The following is an 8,203-nucleotide window of genomic DNA, read 5'->3' on the forward strand; positions in this document are numbered from 1 at the left end:
AGTTTCTAACCAAGGCTAGGAAAACTATTCATTCAGGTTCTTATTAGTTGTTGGACAGAATGGGGTAAGAGGAGCATTTTAAAAAACGAAATCAGACCCACTATCAGCACTACTGAGAAATCAAGTCTTCCCTTTCCCCAAATGATATACAGTTGCTATTTCACCTGGCTGTAGGAGGCTTGTCTACACTGATTTAAAAACATCAGTTTGGCACCATGTTTTCCTGGTGCACAGTGACCCTTTTAATGCCACACATCTCATATATCATGGTGGGATTGCCATAACTGCTACACACTTCCCCATACTAAACTCATCTCATTGTTGGACAGTCCACATTTCCATTTCTTTACATTATTTTTGGGCACATGGCCATGGACATTCCACTTTTTTGTTTTCCATTATGAATGTGAATAAATATTAAGTGCAGGTGTACTGATACTGATATTCAAGTATCCACACACAGTCACATTCTTTAAAAAATATTAATCTCTGGAAAGAACTACATCCCAGTGGAAATGCCCAGTTCCCATCAACTGGTTCTGCCCACTACTCACTCCTCTCCCAACAATGCAGCAAAACAATGCCACTTGGAGGCCCAGTCACAAGGTTTTCAGTTAAATCTTAGGATATAAGGCAAGGTTTCTTGAAATAGATAAAAGCTCAAAGAAAGGTGTTGCAAATGAATTGTCATGGGCATCATGTGTCCAGATCAGAGTGACTATGAGGTGAATAGGATTTTTAAACTGGTGCAGACAAGCCCTAGAAGACGGAAAGCCGGGAAACAAGGGAAGCCCATCAACTCAGCTGACACTCGCAATATTTCACTTCTTCCTTTCAACTTCTTCCATTTCAGCAACATTATAGCTGGTAAATAAAACAAGGAAGTGATACCTACCTACCAGTGGTAACAGCAACAACCCCTTAACTGTCCTTTGAAGTGGTGCAGCCCAAAATATACTACCACCTTATCTGCTCTTTAGAAAAAAAAATTAGGCCAGTCAAAATCTCCCAATCTCTTTCAGACAAATGGAGCATAAACAAGATTGAATGAGGAAAGAAACAATTTCCAAGCAAGACAGAATTCTCTCTGCCATATATATATTTGCAACTTTCATTTATATACACCAGAATATGACAGCTATAGAAAGAGAGGAGCCAGAGATTTACTACTGTCCTGATTCTTTTCTCCCCTGAATGCAGGAATGTGTGCTGGTTCCATTGATCTCAGAATTATGTAAGTCCCAAGGACCAGATGTACCTCACTTCATGAAGCAGATATATTTCAGGACATTACTGCTGCAACAGAGAATTTGGTCTCAGAGGTAAAAATAACATGGAAGGAATAAGAATAGGTTCCTGCATCATAAAAAGAATAAATCAAAATGTCACGGCAAATCTTTTATTCAAAACTAACAATGCACAGGTGAAATAAAACAACAGGTTCAGGTAAGCATTGCATATGTAATTTTTAAATTTCTTTTTAGAGAACACATGAATGCTTCTTCCAAAAGGCATGGGTTACATCTGGGGAAAGCAGCTCCAGCTCTCCATGACATGAGAGAAGCCTCCCACAAGGATAATAAAACATCAAAATATCTGGGTGTCCCCTGGGCAACATCCTTGCAGACTGCCATTTCTCCTACACCAGAAGCAACTTGCAGTTTTTCAAGTTGCTCCTGACATGAAAAAACAAAACAAAAATATCTTCGGTGAAAATCAGAACATAAATCCAATTAATAAATAAATTACAAGATTTCTTTTTCTACTATTTATCTTTTGATGATTCATTTTTAAAAGTCTATGTTTTTAAAATATGCTAAGTGTAACTAGTGAGCCAGGCTTGTCTTCTTTGTTTATTTTCTCTCTGTTTTGAAGTCCACACACAAAGTGGGCGATTCTGAAGTCAGCTGCCTTTTATACTGCCTGCTGTAAACAGCCACACATGCTGTAGTAGAATTGACTAGAGGAGAATTGCATCTCTTCACTGCTCAAGGTTTATTGTTTTGCTTACTGTGCAACCAACCCCAAAGTTAATGTGCTTCTTCAATTCTTCTTTCACTATCTTCTCAATGACAATTCTACTATTTAAAAAAACCCTCCCAGCTAGACAAAGAACAAGGTGGGAAGTCTAGCCCAGGCAGATATTTGAAATCAAAATCAAGCCTGTGAAACCACACTCAGCCCCCAACTACACTGACCATTTAATACACTTTTAAACTGGTACTGTGCAGATGATTATTACATAAGAAATCCTGAAACCAATTTGAGGTCTGAGCAGTGATTACACAAAGCACAGAACACCAATGCACATTAAGGGCTTTCTTTCATGTGCTTTTGTAGAAGTTTGTTTTCTGTCCACCATAGATTGAAGCTAGCTTTGAACCGTATTAAATGCTCAGTGTAGATGGGGCCTCTGATGCCAAAATCTTCCTTGTGGAGGCAGGAAGAAAGTGGAGGTAGAAGGATGAAATAACTAGAAAACCCCTGTCAATGAGTTAGTTTAAAGGTCTGAAACTGTGAGCAAGCCAAAATGAAGCTCAAGAATCCAATGTTGATTTCTCTTTCTTTTCAAGAAGAAGCAGCGTGTTATTTGTACAATGTACAGTACATTTGGTAATCAGATAAATGTGGTATTGCAAGAGTTAAAATGATCTATTATTCCTGCAGTTTGAATGTACTATGTATAGTCAGCTGCTTGTGTAAATAAAACGAATAACTTGTCTGCTTCAGGCCACTTGTTGTTTAACAGGTAAATATGGTAAATGTGTGTTTAGTACTGGTTGAGAATTTATGACCCCTGTCTAATATTTACTCATTGTAATCAAAAAGCTAGAGGAGAAGCAATATAGTCTGTTATGTAAATTTCTCGTAGGTTTCCTAGCTTATACTAATTCCACTGTATTGTGCAAATCAAGATGTCCCTTCCCTTCCCTGCCTGAAAGCAGGTGAAATAAAAATCCTTAAGGAATAAGAGGACATTTAAAATTAGAATGCCCTTGTAACCCCTGCCTCTCCATCCATTCTGTTAGCACCCTCAGAGAAACTATCAGCTAAAGATGCTTGTCAGCTTCAGGTGGACTTTCATAGACCTAGGGAATGAAAAAGAAAAAAGGCAAGAAGGAAAGATCATGAATGTATCTAACAGGCAAAGTCAACAGGCATCTTGTATGGCATTTAAACGGGGAGTTGGTGCGTACTTAAGTCTACTTAATAGGATTAGTGAGGGAATTCTTCAGATCACCTGCAATAGCTTTGATATGTTGTCAGTGATGACAAGGAACAGGAACAAGGGCAACAATGTTGGTCCTCAGGGAATTTGCAGGTGACCCTGGAAGATTCAGCAATAGAATGGCCTCTGCCAGCCCTCCAACATATGGTGGTGGTAGGGGACTCCCTGCTGAAGGGAACAAAAGCAGTGGTTTATGGGTCTGACATGATTTCTCAAGACATGTGCTGTCTCCCTGGAGCAAACATTTGCCAGTCCCATTGGCCGTTACCCCTTTCTTTTGGTCCAGGCGGGAACTAGTGGCATGGCAAGGCACAGCTTTCAGGATTTCATGTGGGATTGTGAGGTTCTGGGCAGGAAGCTGAAGCACATTGATCCACAAGTTGTCATGTTGTCTCTTCTCCCAATTGAAGGACATTGACCTGAAAGAAAGAAAAATGAACAAAAAATGGCTGCTGCTGTGAACAATTTGGCTTCTTGTTTTGAGGTTTAATGAAGTTGGGCTTTTGGCAAGGAATGGGTTGCACCTCATACAAGTTGGCAGGGATATTTTTGGATATTAAATGACTTGGACAATGGACATGCTTGCCAAATGTACAGATGACATCAAGTTAAGAGAATAGAGAACAAGATCAGAATTCAAAATGACCTTAACAGACTGGGGAGCTCATCTAAAAATGAATTTCAGTATTAAGAAATATAAATACTATACTTAGGCAGACAAAAGAAAATACACAGATAAATAATAGGTAGGTTCTGGCTTGACAACAGGACATATGGAAGAGACCTAGGAATTTTGGTAGCCCACTGTCACACCTCAGGTTAGCTTCACCTTGCTAAAGACACCAAGCCACACAAAGGAAGTAGTCTTTTGTAGTTTATTTTAAAAAAATAGGCAAAAGATAGTTCATAAAAGGGTAAAATTTCAGTTCCAAAAGATAGGTACAAAACAAGGCTGTAAGCAATAAGTCCATAGAAACATAAAGCATAAAACCAAGGTCCTTTTCATAGAAGCCAAAAGTCCCAGCAAACAGAATATATCCACGAGATATTACAGGAAAGCAAACTTGGCACAGGAAAGCAGACTTGCTTTTAGATCAAGTGATGGAGTTGCATTGACAGAGATCTCTCTACCAGCAGACTGTTTTAAAAGCATGACATAAAGGCATTCCTTTGCCCTTTGACCTCTTGTTTGTTAGCTATGCGAAGACTTCTCTGCAACCCTCTAAATTCCAGTCTTGTAGCCCGATCGTGATTCTCAAAGTCAAGGCCACTGAGCTCGTTACTATTATCAGGTGGAGGCAAAGCGCTATCCTCCCTTTTTGCTTCCTGCACCTGAAATTCCTCATTAGAAACAACATCAACATTTATTCCCATGGGAACAACTCCCTGCTCTTCATTTCCCACAGCTGGAACTCTCCTATAATTCCCAGCATCAGAGTCATCTTCAAATTCATCCTGAATCCCATCATTATGCACATATAACCCAGAATCCTCTTCAGAGCCACACAAAGGCACATCAGAGTCACACAAAGGCAAAGGCTGAGTCACAACATCCACATGCTGAGCATGAGTCAACAATGTGATGCAGCAGCTAAAAACAGCCAATGTGATTCCAGGTTACATCAAGAGCAGTGTAGTGTCTAGACTGAGGGAAGTCGTGGTCTCATTCTATTCTGCTTTGGTCAGACCTCATTTGGAATATTGTGTCAAATTCTGGGAACCACAATTCAAGAATGATATTGAAAGGCTGGAACATGTCTAAAAAAGAATGACCAACATGGTAAATTCGAATCCAGGGAGTGGGGTGAGTTCCCACTGTTAGCCCCAGCTCCTGCCAAAACTAAAAACTTGGCTCTGCGCCCAGGCATTCAGCGAATAAGCTCATTGGCTGATGTAATCGGGTCACAAATCTGTAATTGTAGCAGTATTAAATGACTGAGGATGGTGCAATATCGCTGCCTTGCAGCGTTTTAATTTTTGTATACTTTTTATCATGTTTTAATTGTTTTGTTTTATAGTATACTTGTTGCTGGCCCTCGTGGCAGAATGTAAGTCGCTCTGAGTCCCCTCGGGGAGAAGGGCGGGGTATATATGCATGTAATAAATAAATAAATAAATAAATAGTGGTTAAAAAATATGCAAATGTGTGTAGACCAATAGGTACTGCTCCGGTGGGAAGGTAACGGCACTACATGCAGTCATGCTGGCCACACAACCTTGGAGGTGTTTACGTACAATGTCGGCTCTTTATCTTAGAAATGGAAATAAGCACCAACCCACAGAGTCGGACATGACTAGACTTAATGTCAAGGAAAAACCTTTACCTTTTACTAACATAGCCAAGCCCAACGAGAAGCAGCCATACCCACCCCCCCGACCCCACATTCAGTGCTACCACACCAAGGTAGTAAAGGCTGTGTTAAAACCTGTTCATCAAATCTATATAAATAAAAATGATGTGTTTGCTTGTATGGATTTGTATGCATGTAAAGCCTCCTAACTAAACAGCTTATCCCATGGAAGATTTCTACTGAAAATTTCTGCAGCAGAGTGATATTTGGAAACAGGGCATGTCCCCTTATGAGATCACAAGTAAGCCAGCTAGGCCAGCATTTATTTCATGTAATTATATGTTGTTAAAATATTTACACACCACCTTTCAAGACAAAGCATCCCCAAAATAGCAATTTGAACATATGTTATTTAAAAGCAATGTTAGTTTTTAATTCTGCAAACATCTGTGCTGAACAAAATTGTTTCAGGTTTTCAGACAGTTGCAGCACAGTGCCATGCAAGGCTTTTTAATGGGATCTTTCATATCTTTTCTTAGAGCAGCAAAAGATCTGCTCATGGAAGTATGGGAAATTTCACATCTGGTATTGACAGCTTCTCTATACATCTCCTCCATTTCCCCTCCTGAATTGAGTAATTGCCAAGATACAGGTGGACAAGGCCGACTGTATACTACTCACCCTATGTGGCAAACCATGACCTCAGCAGCCACGATTTGCCACACTGCTAAATCTATCTGGAGGGTAACTCATTCCCCTCCGCAACAGGCTGGGACCCGCTTATGTCAGCAGGAAGGCAGATTCTCCACCCGAATGTGCAGCTCCTGCATCTCACTGTGTGGAGAGTCTGATCACCTCATTGTCTGGTCCGGTGAAAGCCATCTTGGATGCAGCGCATAAACCCTCCACCAAGTGCTCCTATGCGTCAAAGTGGAAGTGTTTTGTTACTTACCTTGATAAAAGAGTTATTGACATCTTCACAGCATTGACATCTCATGTTTGGACAGCCTTGTCTCACTGTCGAACAAAGGACTCGCCTCATCTCTAAGGTGCTATCTCCCTGCAATTTCCTTATACAGAAAAAAGCAGGGACTACCATCCTGCTCCACTGATTCATTAGTCCAAGTCTTCCTTAGGAGAAACAAGAATCTGCATCCTCAGCATGGAGCCTTGACCTTGTCCTCAGGGCTCTCATTAGGCCTCCCTTTGAGACTATGGCATCAGTTGATTTCTCCTACATGTCTTGGAAGATGGTCTTTTTGGTGGCAATTACTTTGGCTAGGAGGGCCAGCTAGTTGTGTGCTTTATGAGTAGAGACACCATATCTTCGCTTCCATAAGGACAAAGTAGTACTGCTTACAGACATCGTTTTTCTGCCCAAGGTTGCATCTAACTTCCATATGTCTCAGGATATCATTCTGCTAGCCTTGTTTCAAACCCTGGCACATCTTTGGGTGTAAGGTGAGCCCTTGCTTTTTATGTTCATAGGATGGCACAATATAGAAAATCTCTCAGACTCTTCCTGAAATATAGGAAGGACACTTGTGGCCTCCGGTACCCCTGCAGCAGCTGTCCTCCTGGATTCTGTCAGCCATCTGACTTGCCTACCAACCTAGGGTCAGCAGTTGTCTTCACATGTCAGAGGCTTTTACACCAGGGCTGTGGCTGCCTCGATCACTTTCATGAGTGGTGTTCCACTGCAGAATGTCTGCTAGGTGGCCATTTGGTCGACTCTGCTGACTTTTGTCACTCACTATAAAGTTGATGCTACTTCATGGAAGGATGCAGCATTCAGCAGAGCAATCTTTTTCTCCTCAGTGGCATGACACCCACTTACCCTGGTAAGTAGCTTGCTAGTCTATCATATATGTGGTTTTCATGAAGACCAAGAAGAAGAAGGAATGGTTGCTTACCTGTAACTGTGTTTCTTTGATTGGTCATCAATGAAATTCACATATCCCCATCCATCCTCCCCAGCAAAGAAACTGAGGCTATAGCCCCTTCCACAGCCTATATGAATCCTGGGGAGGGTGGGCAGGGCTGTAGCCAGAACTCAAAAACGTTTTAGAAGATTCTGAGCAGAAAGTACCATATGTGAGAATTTTACAATGACCACTTAAAGAAACATGGTTACAGGTAAGCAGCCATTCCTTCTTCCTCTAATTAGGACTTGAGGCAAAATTGCACAAAAGTAAAAGCATGAATCTAAAACTTTGTCTGTGAATGTCTGCATGCGTTGGAAGAAGGCAGATAGCTCAAGTATGATGTTTGGAACAAACATGCACTCACTTCTCTGCAGGCAGACTGAGTGGGTTTTATAATTATTCTAACATAAAATTAAGTTCTTAGGTTAGGATTATGGTTCATCTTTATAGCACAGAAATGAGCATCAGGCCACTAGAGACCACTGTTAATGTCATTTGAATAGGAATAAAATTAAAGTCTCACAGAATAATGCCCAGATATAAAACTGACATAGGACTTCCCCATACTTGTCTTTAGGTCAGCAAATTTCAGCTATTGTGATGATGTTGTCATCATCTAACCTCGGTGCAGTTAAAATGTGATGGTAGTGTTGGAAGAGTTGATGACAGAAAGCACCACAATGCAATCCTTTCTATGTCAACCACTGGATCCGCAGAAAACAAATTACTCTTTTATAAGGAAAATCCAGGTTGAGGAC

General features: G+C 40.8%; 1 long non-coding RNA gene across 1 annotated transcript; it reads right to left on the reverse strand.

The window, feature by feature from the left end:
* Positions 1–1,385: 1,385 nt before the first annotated feature.
* LOC134298743 (uncharacterized) lies at positions 1,386–7,640 on the reverse strand. Its single transcript, XR_010005832.1, has 2 exons — positions 3,498–7,640; positions 1,386–3,397 (listed from the first exon to the last, which is right to left on the reverse strand). It is a non-coding gene; the product is annotated as an uncharacterized LOC134298743 (long non-coding RNA).
* Between the last annotated feature and the right edge of the window lie 563 nt (positions 7,641–8,203).

Source organism: Anolis carolinensis, chromosome 1 (genome assembly GCF_035594765.1).
Source record: "Anolis carolinensis isolate JA03-04 chromosome 1, rAnoCar3.1.pri, whole genome shotgun sequence".
NCBI classification, from domain to species: Eukaryota; Metazoa; Chordata; class Lepidosauria; order Squamata; family Dactyloidae; genus Anolis; species Anolis carolinensis.